Here is a 16,332-nt window from a genome sequence, read left to right as displayed (position 1 = left end):
CAAACCCTTAAATCCGGTCTGGTGCGTTAAACTTGATAAAAACTTGATAAACCATAACAAATACGCAGCGGAAAACATAACTATGATCCTCAATTATATAATATCAGAGTTTACTATTCTTATCCATAATTCAAATTAACTATTCACCACCTGTAATCACATATATACATGTCTCCAAAACATAATCCACAAATACCAATATTCACAACTATTTATCTATCTGAAAACTTCAATATATAAAACGTAAAATATAAAACATAAGCTTATACATCCCAAAATATCATTAAAATATATACCATTTTTCTTAATCCCAAAAAATGCTACAAAAGCTACCGAGCTCTCTAAGCTCGATCCCATGGAGGTCCTGAAAAATATAAATTCATATTTAGATGAGACACATCTCAGTAAGGAAAGAAACAATACATTAAAACAACGTGTGACCAACATGAGGTTTATAAATAACATATTAATAACATTGGCAAATCATTAACATTTATTCTGAAATCATTTCCTTGAACCTAAGCAATCACACGTAAGATATTTTACCAATGAGATTACCTAAGGATAGGGGTGATTACCCGTTTATACAAGTAGTACCCCTCTGCTCTGATACTTTAGGCAACCCAAAGGTCACAAGAGAAGCATATCAGGGCACTCACCTTACTCAGTAAGCCCTCAAGTGATAGATTAATCTCATACTCACACAGTTCAAACAAAGGTTTATTAGCGAAGGCCCCAAGGATAGGAAAATCCATCAGCTCATACAAGTAGGTTCCCTGTACCCTAGTGCGTTATGCAGTTACTACTACATCTGATACAACTAGCGCACTTGCCTTTCTCAGTAAGGCCTTGGGCGAACAGTTTGCCCCGCCCAATCGTAACATGTTCTACTAACATAAATACTGATAATATCATAATATATTATTCTTTTTTGTCATTATTCAACCATTCATATCTGTTCATGTTCATAACTTTAACATTTCATTTTATTTCACTTTAAGTGACTTTTTCCCATTTACATCGTTCACATTTCACATTTCATTTCATTTTCATTTCATTGTCATTTCATTTTATTTTCATTTCATTCACTCGTACTACAGCTACTCTTTATCCGTCATCAGTTAGTCCATATAGAAATGCGCTAGAATCTGCTAACACTGTTCCTTTTAACTATCATCAGTTAGTCTACACAGAAATGCCCTAGAATCTGCTAACACGGCTCTTTTCAACTATCTTACATTTACATGATTGCATTAACATTCACAAGCAGCATAGTTCATATCATATTTCATTTTCAATGCATTACTTACCTAGCCTGCATCTTATACTTTTAACATATATTTGCACAAAACTTACATTCACTCATGCCACACAATTTAATAATAAAATTCATATATTACCTGTAAAATAAGCTAACCAACATTTAACGTTTATATACTAAAAGTACCTTCCATTTCTTACATAATTATCTTGAAATATATTTCACTTTCATCAGTTCATTTTCGCATATACGTATCTAATAAACAACCCTAAGCTCAAAAAACATAATTTAAACAGTTGACATTTTAAATCTATACCGAAACATATACACATATATATAACACAATTCATTTTTCATTAAATTCATAAAAATTCTGGTTTAATATATATTTTTTCCCTTACCTGATTTCTTAAATTATGCCAACAAGGACCTCGAAAAATACCTACGGCGCTCACTTGGACCCTGAATCAAAAATCCTAATTTCATTAAATCAACCCTAAATAAAATATTATTTTAATATTTTCTAGGCCCATAAATTTCAAACAAATAATTATACTCTCAAATATAACCAATTTACCTAATTTCTCAAATCTCACTCTCGCTTTGGAGTGGGATTTAAAAAACCCAAATTGAAAATTTACTCACATCAAAATGACGACAATCACAACTAGGACCACGTAGTGGTGCCTGATCGTCGATTTTACGGCATATTTAAAGAGAAATTTAAGAAAGAAGAAAAATTTATCTTACCCCAGGAATGGTACTTATGTCGCTCCCATGACAAATTTGCTCTAGTAGAAATGTCGGTGGCGGAGTTAGGAACCCAACGGAACCTTCCATTTCCTGATCAGCCGAATATCCGCCGAGAAATTGAGGAGGGAGAGGAGAAAGACGAATGTCTGATTTCCTAAGGAAGAAATCTTCTCAAGAAGATCCACTTCCTACATAAATAAAATATATTATTATATTAAAATTAAATCTTTTATATATATATATATATATCATATTATTTATTTAATAAATTAGATTTATTAATACTTAATTAATTAATTAATTCATAATAATTTTTTTTTTATTTTTTTATTTTTTACTTTATTCATTAACATAACATCATATTATATTATATACTTATATATATATATATATAACCACCATTTTACTTAACTTAATTAATTCATTTTAATAATTTTTAATTGATTAATTAATTACTAATAAATAATTTTAATTTAATTTAATTTTTATTTTTTTTACTATTCCTTTTACTTGTTTATTTATTATTTTTCCTAATTATTTTAATCATTTTAAATTTCTGAGTCTTTACATTCTCCCCTCCTTTACAAAATTTCGTCCTCAAAATCACTTTACTAATCAATCATTTCCTCATTCATAATTCAACACATCTCACATATTTCAATATCTATCCAATGAATAGCTACATTATCCACAATGAAATGAAATCATCATATAAACTTCTCAATCATCCATAGACAAATTAAATCATTATTTCTTTAATAATAAACTCATACATTCGGCCTTGACAACATCTGCCTCAGTCGGGATCAACAAGTATACTCGTGCTGGTCCACCTCTACCTAGAGGTACTTGCTAGTTTCCCCGATACCATAACCTCATACCACACATTTTCATATACTCCAATTTAAATATCAAACACCCAAATTGACCACGAACCTTAAATCACATCACCTAAATTATTCTCTTTCAAACAAAAATTTTCCCCTAAATCAACCAACCTAACTTTCGAGTTCAAATCCCAAGTTCTAATTTCTCTACTCAAAAACATCACCATTGATGGATTTACCATGATTTTCTGAAACTAACTACTTCTTCAAAAAAACACAGAAGATCATCAAGGGATTTCTGCCTCCAAGCTTACGAAACACGGCTCAAAATTCCTAACGGTATCTTAATCTACACATCCCTATCCTTATCGCAACTCAATCTTATACTCTCGTATAAATCATTCCTAACCTAATACTCTAATATTTCCATATCCAAGCGATGTGAAATTAATCACACTTTCGGTTCGACATTACTCTAATACCATCTGTAATGCCATGATCCCTTAAACCCGGTCCGGTGCGTTAAACTTGATATAAACCTGATAAACCATAACAAATACACAGCGAAAAACATAACTATGATCTTCAATTATATAATACTAGAGTTTACTATTCCTATCCATAATCCAAATTCATTATTCACCACCTGTACTCACATATATACATGTCTCCAAAACATAATCCACAAACACTAGTATTCACAACTATTCATCCATCTGAAGACTTCAATACATAAAACATTAAAAAACATAAGCTTATACATCCCAAAATATCATTAAAATATATACCCTTTTCTTAATCCCAAAAATGCTACAAAAGCGATCGAGCTCTCTAAGCTCGATCCCGTAGAGGTCCTAAAAAATATAAATTTATATTCGAGTGAGACACATCTTAGTAAGGGAAGAAACAATATATTAAAACGGTATGTGTCCAACATGAGATTTATAAATAACATATTAATAACATTTTCAAATCATTAACATTTATTCCGAAGTCATTTCCTTGAACCTAAGCAATCACACGCAAGATATTTTACCAATGAGATTATTTAAGGATATGGGTGATTACCCGCTCATACAAGTAGTACCCCTCTGTTATGATACTTTAGGCAACCCAAAGGTTACAACTGAAGCATATCAGGACACTCACCTCACTCAGTAAGCCCTCAAGTGATAGATTAATCTTGTACTCACACAGCTCAAACAATGGTTTACTAGCGAAGGCCCCCAAAGATAGGGAAATCTATCAGCCTATACAAATAGGTTCCCTCTGCTCTAACGCATTATGCAGCTACTGCTACATTTGATACAACTAGAGCACTCGTATTTCTCAGCAAGCCCTTGGGTGAAGAGTTTACCCCGCCTAATCGTAACATGTTCTACTAACATAAATACTGATAATATCATAATACATTATTCTTTCTGTCATTATTCAACCATTCACATCCATTCATGTTCATAGTTTTAACATTTCATTTCATGTCACTTTAAGTGATTCTTTCTCATTTACATCGTTCACATTTCACATTTCATTCCATTGTCATTTCATTCCATTTTCATTTCATTCACTTGTACTATAGCTGTTCTTTAGCCGTTATCAGTTAGTCCACATAAAATGCGCTAGAATCTGCTAACACAGTTCCTTTTAGTTGTCATAAGTTAGTCCACATAGAAATGCGCTAGAATATACTAACACGGCTCTTTTCAGCTGTCTGACATTACATGGTTGCATTAACATACACAGGCAGCATAGTTCATATCATATTTCATTCTTAATGCATTACTTACCTAGCCTGATCTCATACATTTAACATATATTTGCACAGAACTTACATTTACTCATGCCACACAATTTAGTAATAAAATTCATACATTGCCTGTAAAATAAGCTAACCAACATTTAACGTTTATATACTGAAAATACCTTTCATTTCTTACATAATTATTCTGAAAATATTTTTCACTTTCATCAGTTCATTTTCGCATATACGTATCTAATAAATAGCCCTAAGCTCAGAAAACATAATTTAAATGGTTGGCATTTTAAACTTATACCAAAACATATACACGTATATATAACACAATTCATTTTCCATTAAATTCGTAAAAATTCTGATTTAATATATATTTTTCCCCTTACGTGGTTTCTTAAACTACGCCAATGGAACCCTGAAAAATACCTGCGGCACTCACCCGAATTCTAAATCAAAAATCTTATTTCTATTAAATCAACCCTAAATAAAATATTATTTTAATATTTTCTAAGCTTATAAATTTCAAACAAATAATTATACCCTCAAATATAACCAATTTATCTAATTTCTCAAATCCCACTTGCGCTTTGGAGTGGAGCCTAGAAAATCCTAATTGAAAATTTACTCACGCCAAAATGGCGACAATCGCAACTAGGATTACGTAGTGGTGTCTGATCATCGATTTAACAGATAATTTAAAGAGAAATTGAAGAAATAGGGAAAATTTATCTTACCCTAGGAATGGTGCCTACGTTGCTCCCACGACAAATCCGCTCCAATAGAAATGTCGGCGGCGGAGTTAGGAACCCAACGGTACCTTCTGTTTCCCGATCGGCCGAATATCCGCTGAGAAATTAAGGAGAGAGAGGAGAAAGACGGAGGAGAGACGAAGAGTACATGGAGAGAAAGAGAGCACGCGGAGTCTAATTTCCTGAAGATCCACTTCCTATATAAATAAAATATATTATTATTAAATCTTATATATATATATATATATACATACATACATATATACTTTAAACATTATATATATATCATATTATTTATTTAATAAATCAGATTTATTAATACTTAATTAATTAATTAATTCATAATAATTATTTATTTATTTATTTACTTTATTCATTAACATAACATCATATTATATTATATACTTATATATATATATATATATATATATATATATATATATATATATAACCACCATTTTACTTAACTTAATTAATTCAATTTATTAATGTTGAATTAATTAATTACTAATAAATAATTTTAAATTAATTTAATTTAAAATTTTTTTTACTATTCCTTTTATTTGTTTATTTAATTATTTTATTTATTATTTTTCCTAATTATTTTAATCATTTTAATTTTCCTAATCTTTACAATTTTCTTCATTTATCTTAGATTAATCTTCACTCATTAGTTAATTAATTGTTTGATTAAGGGATGGGATTAGCAAATCCTAATTCAACCAGGTTTTGAACATTGAGTTGGATCAAATTATAAAGGTGTTTGTGCTTATCAAAGTCATTTTTAACACTTGTTACCACTACTATTTTCTTAGATTAATTTTAAATAGATCTGTGATCATAAATTTTTTTAACAAAGTTTCATATGTGTAGCCATGTAAGTTCCTTGATAAGAAGTGGTGTCCCAAATTTGTGGTAATTGTAACTCAGAATAATCATCACACTAAGTTCTTCCAAGCTGGTGGTTGTCCAGATAATGTTCCTCCTAATAAGCACACATGCTGGAATGGATTGGTTCTATCTCGTCAGTTTTCATTTATTTTCCCCTCTCATATTAACCTACTGGTTGGATTGGTTCTAATTAATACTAAAATCAATTCCTTCCATATTTTATCTGTGAGATCAACTAGGTCGTCTCCACATGAGATGTACTCGGGAGGACTCTGCTATAGTCCAAAAGGAATGCTGTAGTTGTAGATACCATGTTTTCAAATGTGAAGTAGTGCCTAGCTAAAACACCGTTATTTCTTTTTTCTTCCGTCTTCTGGCGTCCTGTGGGTTGGGAGATATAAACAAATTTTTAAATTGACTATTTAACAATCCAGAATCCCAGTTACATTTTCACATGTTATTAAGGTGGGATAATTAGAATTATTTACGTCTTTCAACCTTATATGCCAATTGAAATTATTTTACAGTTTGCTTTAATTTGCAGGGGACCACAATGCCCACACATTACCATGTGTTGTTAGATGAGGTTGGTTTTTCTACAGATGACCTGCAGGATCTTGTTCATTCTCTGTCATATGTGTAAGTAGATTCGGGCCATTGTGGCTACTGAAATAATGGTTATTGAACAATTTTAATTAAAAATAATCTTGTTATTAGTGTATATTTATAACGTATGAATAATATTGTTGACTAGTGACTCCCATTGCCCATATTCAGCCATGCACTTTGAGTTGTTTATTTATTGTTAAACTATTATTCTATAATATGAATAATATCAAGTAAGTATTGGAACTCAAAATTTGATATACATATCCACCTTACAACTTACAAGGTCATGTTCTGGTTAATTAATTCTTAAAATATAATTAATTTATCATTAATGTAAAAAAATTAAATTATAAATTTATCATTTGTTGTTACAAAACTTAAATTATAATTTTCCTTTGTTGTTGAACCAACATTCTATAATATTTGTATACATTTATAAGTATACTTGTTTAAAATTATTAACTGATATTTATTAATCAATTTATTTAAGAATTAGTTTTTCAAATAGTTATTTATTTTTTTATTTAAATTTATTAAGAGCAGCTAGGTTTTATATATATATATATATATATATATATATATATATATATATATTTGTTATAGATTTATGCTTATGACTCTGCTTGATTGAATGCAAATTATGCAATAATTATGCTAAACTATACAAAATATTTTTAATTTTTATATTACTTATTTCATGCTAATAATTATAATTCCTCCACTATGTCACCACTATTTAGTATTAATCAATCTCAACTTCACATCCAATCAATTTGGGAAAAGTCAACTTACATGAGCAAACATAGAAGTTATACAAAAATCATCACAGAATGCTTGCTACAGGAATAAGTTACAGAAATCATCATCACAAGTTACAGAAATCATCATCATAGAATGCTTGCTTCGGGAAAAAGAAGGGCAAATTACAAAAGGTAAACTCTGGAAAAGTCTTATATTGCTTATTATAAGTAAAAAAAATTTTTAATTTGTACACAAGTTAAAAATAATTTTTATATTGCTTATTATCAACAATATATAATAAATCAATATATAACAATTTTAATTTAATAAAATACAAATAATGAAATAAAAGTCTTACTTTAGATGGGAGTTCCAGATGCAGCTTCCAAACAACAAATCGAAAGCAAAATAGTAAATTGTGAATCTATAATAACAACTCTTCAATAGGTACTGCAAGTTAATAAGAAGAATCAATGAAAATAAAAAATATTTTGGGTAAAAAAACATACCCCATTTCTTCGAGTTTTATAGCTTACTCGAGCTCGAATGGTCACCTGCAAAACGGTCACTTGCCATGACCAACGACCACCTGCTAGCCTCCTACTGCTGCCGTCCTCCTCCATGCCAGAATCTATGCTCACTCTGCACCGTGCGTTCACGAGTGAAGCAAACAAGAAAGGAGGAGTTGAAAGGAGTCAAGGAAAATCTCGTTGGACCAAGCAGCGAGATTTGCCACACGTCACACACCGATCGGCCATTTCATTTCCCAGGCAAATCTCGCTGGAACAAGCAACGAGATTACGTGAGCATCATTCTGGGAAATATTTTCCCAAATAGGATATTATTTAATATATTATTTAAAATTAAAGATAAAACGGGAAAAAACTCTCCCATCTTGGGCCGACATGCACATTGCATATCCAAGCCCAGCCCAAAACCAAAATTCAATCATGGACTCTGTAAGTAGTGCCCCACCCTAGTGTTATCGATTTGGCCCTGTCCACATTGCCAGCTTCTGGGCCCTGAAGTATGGCTTCATTTGGGCGTGGTCTGATGTTGTGATATGGATCGTATAATGAAGATGCACAGTGGAATAAACAACAACAAGTGAATGTAAATAACACACACAACCAGAATAAGATCAACACAAATATTTATGTGGTTCGGCAAAGCCTACGTCCACGGAAGTAATGGCACACAAATTTCACTAAGCAAATCAAAATGTACACAATACACTTCTCTAATGATCTCTCAAACTCTCAAAATATGCCTAGATGACATATATAGAGGTTCCTCAGAGGTTTCCCCTTGTTTGCCCAACCACTCAACGTTCAAAAATTCAAAATTCAGAAAACTGCCGCAACCCAGGCACCTCTCGTCAACGAACACAGGGCTTCGTCAACGAGCTCAAGAACAACTTTCATCGATGAATATAGGGCCCTCATCGACGATGTTAGAAGTATGAAATTTCTTGTTCTCTGTAATTATTCGTCAATGAGCTTCAAAGCCTTCGTCGACGAACCTCTGCTATCACCTCATCGACGAATACAAGGCATTCGTCCACGAGTCCTACTGTGCTGCCCCTTAATGTTTTTCCTCCTTCCTTCTTTACTTATCAAAACAGAAGTATAAGATCCATAAATAATAATCTCCACCTTGGCAATTATATGCCCCTTAGGAGAACCTCAAAAACATGAACAACTTCACTTTGAACTTAAAAACGCTTGGTTGGGTATGTCTCCCTTCTATCACTTGGAGACATGGAGTAAGTTCAAGAAATGCTTGAACTTACTCCATGTCTCCAAGTGATAGAAGGGATTGAAATTTTCTGAAGTAACTGATTTGGTCAGAATATCTGCTACATTATCAGATGTATGAACTTTCTCCAACATAAGTTCACTTGAAGTAATCAATTCACGTACTCTGTGGAACCTCACATCAATGTGCTTGGTCCTAGCATGGTATACCTGATTCTTTGCCAAGTAAATGACACTTTGACTATCACAATGCAACACCACACCATCTTGCTGTAACTCCAGCTCTCTGACTAAACCAGTAAGTCATAAGGCCTCCTTTGTAGCTTCAGCAACTGCCATATACTCCGCCTCAGTCACGAACAATGCAACCAGAGACTGTACCATGGATCTCCAACATACCAGTCCTCCTACAAGGGTAAACACATATCCAGTTGTAGACCTTTTGTCATCTATATCTCCAGCATAATCTGCATCAACAAACTCCATAACTGAAGGACAAACCTATTGCTTGCCGAACATTATGTTATATCTCGATGTACCCCGCAAGTATCTAACTATCCATTTGACGGCTTCCCAATGCTGTCTTCCTAGATTAGAGAGGAACTTGCTCACCACGCTTACCGCATGAGCCAAATCTGGCCTCGTACATACCATGACATACATTAAACTCCCCACAATACTAGCATAGAGGACCTTTGACATGTCCCAAATTTCATCATTAACTTAGGAAATTTGTAGTAGACAACTTGAAATGATTCGCTAGAGGTGTACACACCGGTCTTGCATCAGCCATGCTAAACCTCTCCAACACCTTTTGCACATAACCACCCTGAGATAACCATAATCTCCCTGCAGTCCTATCTCGACGAATCTCCATCCCAAGTATTTTCTTGTCTGAACTAAGATCCTTCATGTCAAATTCTTTATGTAATAGGTCCTTTAATTGATTCACCTCAGTTAAATCCCTTGTAGCTATCAACATATTATCGACATACAATAACAAGAAAATAAGTGAGTCATCATCAAGTTTATTCACATACAATTATACTCACACCGTTTGTAGCCAATCTTCATCATGTATGAATCAAACCGTTTATACCATTGCCTTGGAGACTGTTTTAGCCCATAAAGAGATTTCTTCAACTGGCTAACAAAATTTTCTTTTCCTAGTTCAATGAATCCCTCTAGATGTACCATGTAGATTTGTTCCTCCAAGTCACCGTGAAGAAAAGTCGTCTTCACATCCATTTGTTCCAAATGAAGATCATAATAAGCTACCAACCTCAACATAACTCTGGTAGAAGTATGTCAGACCACTAGAGAAAAAATCTCATCATAATCTATCCCCTTTTTCTGTGAGTATCCTTTTGCCACCAACCGTGCATTGATCTTCTCACCTTCCTTTTCTGATATTGCCTCCTTCTTCCTGTACACCCATTTGCACCCAATCGGTCTCTTTCCATATGAAAGCTCCACCAACTCCCAAGTTTGATTTTTATATAGTGACTCCATTTCCTTAATCATTGCTCCCATCCATCTATTTTCCTCCTGGTTGTGTACTGCCTCTTGAAATGCACTTGGATTGTTGCAACTAGTAAGAAAAGCATAAGACACTAACTCTTCAAACCCATACCTTGGCGGAGGCCGAATAGTGCGTCTGGATCTTCTTAATGGAATATCGTCGACTTGCTGGCTTTCCAAACTAGAGCTCCTTGCAACCACAGGACCATGATCATTTCCGTTGCCCTGAGCTTCCAACTCCACCTGCACGATATGTTCATCACTGCCCCAGCTTTCTGGTTCCTATTTCTATTCATCAAACTCTTAAGCACGCTTCATCATAGTCTTCTCATCAAAGACTACATTTCTACTAATCACCACCTTGTTTGCCACTGGGTCCCACAACATATATCCCTTCACACCCTCTGGATATCCTAAGAAGATGCAATGACAAGACTTTGGGTCAAAATAGACCTCTCCTCACTAGACACATAGACATAGGCTGGACACCTAAATACCTTTAATTCATAGTAGTCTACTGCATTTTCTGTCCAAACCTCTTTTGCCACTTTATCAGCTAGTGATGCCCTTGGTGATCGGTTAACCAGAAAACAAGTCATGCTAACTGCCTCGGCCCAGAACTTCTTCGGTAGCCCTGCATTCAATTTGAGACACTGAGCCCTATCAGCAAGAGTCTGGTTCTTCCATTCTGCCACACCATTTTGCTGAGGTGTCCGGCGAACTGTAAAATATTTCTTGATACCCTGCTCCGCACAAAACTCCATAAATCGAGAATCAGTGTACTTAATCCCATTGTCCAACCTTAAGTGTTTGATTCTCTTCCCTGTCAGGTTTTCCATTCAGCCTTCCAAATCTTAAACTTGGCAAACGTACTAGATTTGTGACGCATGAAGTAAACCTAAACCTTCCGTGAGTAATCATCAATGAAACTCATATAATACACATGTCTACCCTTTGATGCAACTCTAATTGGGCCGCAAACATCTGAATGTACATAATCAAGAATTCATTTCATCATGTGAGTAGCTGAACTGAATTTTGCCCTGTTCTATTTCCCAGGAACACAAAATTTGCAAAATTCCAACTGACACGTTTTTAAAACTTTCAACCATTTTTTCTTGTGTAGTTCTTTCATGACATGTTCTCCTATATGCCCAAGATGCATATGCCACAAGACGGTCTCATCTAATTCAGCATCCATGGTTGCAACTCGACCTACAACGATAGTTCCCAGCAACGTGTAAATATTCCCATCTAGTTTCTACCCTTTCATCGCAATCAGATTACCTTTCCATACCGTCAAGATTCCACCTTTGAACTTGTAATTGTAGCCATTACAATCCAAAGTGTCAAGAGATATCAAACTCTTTCTCAACTCAGGTATATGTCTTACATTACACAATGTTCTTATAGCACCATCAAACATTTTTATCTTTACATTTCCTATGCCAATGATCTTGCAAGAAGCATCATTACCCATAAGAATTGTTCCAGAATTTACTAACCTATAAGTGCTGAACCACTCCTTGTTTGGTGTCATGTGATAAGAACATGCCGAGTCAAGTATCCAAGAGTTTGTTAGATTATCTGACTCCGCTAAAACTGATAGAACATCACTATCCTTTGAATCCTCTTCTTGAACAACATTCACAAATTTAGAAATCCCCTCATGCTTATTAGCATTTCCCTTCTTCCAATTCGGACACTTCGATTTCACATGCCCTTTTTTACCGTATTTATAACACCAAATTTCCTTCTTCTTCTTGGATTGATTCCGGGATTTCTGATTAGACCCATTTTTAAACTTTCCTTTGCCTTACTCATTACAAACCTTTACCATAAGTCCTTCCCCTTCATCACATATTTTCAACCTTTGATGAAAATTTAACAAAACACTTGTTACCTCTTCCAAATCAAGTGTTTTTTTTTTAACGTAAGAGTGGTCACAAGATTTTCATAGGTATGAGTTGAGGGTAAATAGTTTAACAACATCAAAGTCTTATTATCCTTATCAAACTTCACATCAACTCTCATAAGATCACTTATAATTTGATTGAACACGTTGATGTGTTGATCTATACTAGATCATTCTACCATCATAAGTCAATATAAACGTTGCTTAAGAAAAAGTTTGTTATTGAGGGATTTAAACATGTACCGACTTTCTAACTTTCGCCAGATAGCCGCTGGAGATCCTCCTCCATCACCAGATAGAGAACTTTGTCGGCCAAACAAAAGCGTATTGTCGATGCTGCCTTTACTTTCAAATCTAACCATGTTGCATCATCTATTTCTTCTGGTTGAGTATCAAGCAGAGCCTTAGCCATTCCTTGTTACACAAGAATATCTTTCACTCTTCCTTGCCATAAACCGAAGTTTCCGATTCCATCGAATTTGACAATGTCAAATCTTGCAGAAGACGATCCTAATGTCATAACAACAATCGCTCTAATACCAATTTGTTGTGATATTGATCGTATAATGAAGATGCACAACAGAATAAACAACAACAAATGAAATTTAAATAACACACAACCAGAACAAATCAACACAAAGATTTACGTAGTTCGGCAAAGCCTATATCCACGGAAGCAATGACACACAAATTTCACTAAGGAAATCAAAATGTACACAATACACTTCTCTAATGATCACCCACGCTCCCAAAATATGCCCAGATGACATATATAGAGGTTCCTCAAAGGTTTCCCCCCGTTTGCCCAATCACTCAACGTTCAAAAATTCAAAATTCAGAAACACTATTGCAGCCCAGGCACCTCTCGTCGACGAACACAGGGCTTCATCGACGAGCTCAAGAACATCTTTCGTCGATGAATACAGGGCTCTCATCGACGATGCTAGAAGTCTGAAATTTCTTACTCTCGGTAATTATTCATCGACAAGTTTTAGAACCTTCATCGACAAACCTCTGCTATTACCTCGTCGACGAATATAAGGCTCTTGTCGACAAGTCCTGCTATGCTGCCCCTTCATGTTTTTCCTCATTCCTTCTTTGCTTATCAAAACACAAGTATAAGAGCCACAAATAACATCTAAATTTTTATAGATGGAGAATTGTTTTAAAAAATGTAATTATTTTTGTGAATATGTTATATCATCTAGTAGATAAGTGCTGATTGGTTGAAGACTTTTAGGAAAATTTTAATTATTTTTTGTGAATAGGTGACATCGAGTTGATTAGATAAAAGCAAATTGAGAAAAGACTAGCGGGCATTATAATTTTTAAAACTTTCTAAAAAAATTGTTTCATTTATTTAGACCGCAATAACTTTCCAATTTTCCAAAATTATAGTAATATTTCTTAAATTTATAGATCCACTTATTAAAAACAGTTCTTCTACACTTTCTTCTTTGCGAAATTCTATTTTAATACTAGTATAAAGGGTAATGCACTAATGCGCTCAATCTTTAGATCACATGTATTTTATTTTTTAAATAAGAAATTTTAAATATCATCTTATATTCAAGAAGAAATCAAATTGAAACAAACTTTAATTTAGGTAGATCATCTCCTTACTCTCAAAAGCTGAGATCAACTTTTGAAATTAAAAGACTTATAAGAAACGGTTCCTCCATACAAGATACTGGATATATCAATATAACACTTAAACCCATACAAATAAAAGGTTTGCTATATGTCAGTCTCAATAATATGAACCCCTCAAATACTAATATAGCATCTTCTTTGTGTTTCAAATCATGCGTGGAGAAATAAATTCTAATAAGATTTCTCTTCATTTATTTTTTTTCTTTTGTTAATGATGTGATCTCTAAAAATAAAATGAAGGTCTAAAAATATAATTTCCTACTAACTTAGTTGCAATATCAAAATTTTCAATAACCTATCTTTAAAATTATAACAAGTAACCCTTACATCAACACCAAAAAGCTTCCTTCATTATAAAGCTTTGTGCCACTGCTGTTGTTCTACAAATTGGACAATCAATTTGAATTTAATATTTAAGATAAGAAGAGAAATTCAACACTTTTTTCTAAAAATTACTTCTACATTAGTGTTTCCAAATAATTCCTATGTCAAGATAACATTTTTCAAGCAAATAATTAGATCTTAGATCCTCTAAAATATGGTTGAAAAGACCCTATTTCTCGTAGGATTTGCAGGTTGCTCATTAAATCAACTCTCAATTTAATTTACTTTGAAACTTTTAGACAAACAAAATAGTTTACCATGCATTTAGATAGATCAACATCCACTTGTCTAAATGTATATCATTAAAGTTTTATAATAATAATAATAATGATGATGCTTATTTAAACTTTTTTTTTTATCAATTCGAGACTTATTGGATTTGAACTTCACAAGGAGAGGTAATTCATCTCTTATCCCTTCTCACCCCTCCAATTATTTGGACTTGAAGTCTCCAATATGAAAGTTCTTAAACTTTAATCTAGCTGTCACTAATTAGACTATCTAAAGCCCATAATATCATAACTAATATGTTATTAATAACTAACAAAAAATATAATTTTCCAAACCATTTATGGACAAATAATCATAAACCAGAGGAACCTTTACCTCTTGATTTCAATCAAAGTTTTTAGGTTAAAATGGTGTAATAGTGTAACACCCCGATCCTTTATACAAACCTAAAGTGCTACTACACATATGTTATACCTGTATCTTATAAACATACATAAACCACCCGCCCTAAACAGGGATAAACGGGTGTATCTCACACATATTTGTATTCATGCACAGCGAAAAACATAAACATTCTTACGGGATTCTATTAAACATATACTAGAGTTCTATTTGTATTCTTCAGTACATAAGATCCATGCTTAAAACATAAACTGTTTTACATCCCCTTACATTCAACCAGGCTAACAATCTCGTACTAATACAAAAACTTACATCTACTAAGAAGACTCTATACGCCAAATTCCCTCTAGAAGACTAGGGCCAATGTCATGTAGGACCTGAAACAAAGGTTGTAAGATTAGGGTGAGACACTTCTCAGTAAATGGAAGATATTACATCAGTGTGTGACTGTACAGTTATACTCATAATTGAAAACAGTTACATAGATTGCACATTCTCAATACTGTAATACATATAGTACATATATATAAATTCCTGATAATAGATAACTCAACATCATTACAAGTGAGAGTTCCTGAGGTTAGGGTAGGGGACAAACACATACACTGTACAATCTCTCCACCCGGCACTCAAACATGTGACTCTGCCCATTAAAACTTTTAAATCATGTATATGAAAATTTAGGACAATGACCAGCTTTGGAACTTCATAAATATGCCTAATTACCCCGTGGCACGGGTTGTCCACAGATAAACTCTAACAGGGCCTTGTTCGTGCAGGCACTATCAAGCATCACGTATATAGTCTGACTACCCCACCTGGTCCATTATTTCACCAATGGCCCCACACTCCTTCAAGCTGACTATCTCGATACTCGCACTGATT

Source organism: Malania oleifera, chromosome 8 (genome assembly GCF_029873635.1).
Source record: "Malania oleifera isolate guangnan ecotype guangnan chromosome 8, ASM2987363v1, whole genome shotgun sequence".
In the NCBI taxonomy this organism is placed as follows: Eukaryota; Viridiplantae; Streptophyta; class Magnoliopsida; order Santalales; family Ximeniaceae; genus Malania; species Malania oleifera.
This window is presented reverse-complemented; position numbering follows the sequence as displayed.